Genomic DNA, 1,146 nt, shown 5'->3' with positions numbered 1-1,146 from the left:
ATATGATAAAATTTTCAAAGTTATTTACTATGCTAGTAAAACTCTTAATGAAATTCAAATTAATTATACAACAACTAAAAAAGATTTATTAACAATAGTATATGCCTTTGATAAATTTAGATCATATTTGATTGAAACTATCGTATAATGCATGCAAATCATTCTGCTATTAAATACTTAATGAAAAAGAAGGATACTAAATCGAGACTTATAAGTTGGATCCTTCTTTTACAAGAATTTGATTTTGAAATAGTACATCGGAAGGGAACTGAAAATCAAATTGTTGATCATTTGTCCAAGTTTGAATTAGAAAAACCACTCTGTTTTGAAAAAGAAATTAATGAAGATTTTTCAGATGAAAAATTTTTCACTCTAAATGAGTGGTGTGTTCCGTGGTATGCCGACATTGTGAACTATATTGTTAGTGATTTTAAACCCTATGGAATGACATACCAACAACTGGAAAGGATCTGATCATTCGAAGATGTGTACCATTAGAAGAAACTTATGAAATTATCCAAAAATGTCATAATTCTGATTTTGGGGGACATTTTGGTGTTGATAAAACAACATACAAAATTCAATAATGTGGATTTTAGGGATTTTAGTGGCCTACAATTTTTAGAGATATTAATGCTTATATCAAAACTTTTGATAGATGTGAAAGAGAAGGCAATATTTCTAGAAGAAATGAGATGCCCCTTAATTATAAGCTATATGCCCCTTAATTATATGCTATAAGTTGAAATATTTGATGTCTGGAGATTAGATTTCATGGGATCATTTATACCATCTTTCGGAAAATTATATATTCTTTTAGCAGTGGACTGTTTCCAAATGGATAGAAATTGTTGCTTTACCTTGATGTGATGCTCAATGTGTTGCAAAATTTTTGAAAACGATCATATGTTATAGATTTGGGATGCCGAGAGTTATCATTATTGATGGGGGAAGTCATTTTAGAAATGCCATTATGGGGAAATTATTACAGAAATATCATATATATCATAGAATTGCTACTGTTTATCATCCTCACACAAGTGGTTTGGCTGAATTATCCAATCAGGAAATTAAAAGAATTATGGAAAAATCTGTAAATCCAACAAAAATGGATTGGTCAGTCAAACTTGACTATGCTTTGTGGGC

This window comes from Phalaenopsis equestris, unplaced genomic scaffold (genome assembly GCF_001263595.1).
Source record: "Phalaenopsis equestris unplaced genomic scaffold, ASM126359v1 Scaffold205799, whole genome shotgun sequence".
In the NCBI taxonomy this organism is placed as follows: domain Eukaryota; kingdom Viridiplantae; phylum Streptophyta; class Magnoliopsida; order Asparagales; family Orchidaceae; genus Phalaenopsis; species Phalaenopsis equestris.
Note: the sequence above shows the minus strand (reverse complement) of the source record.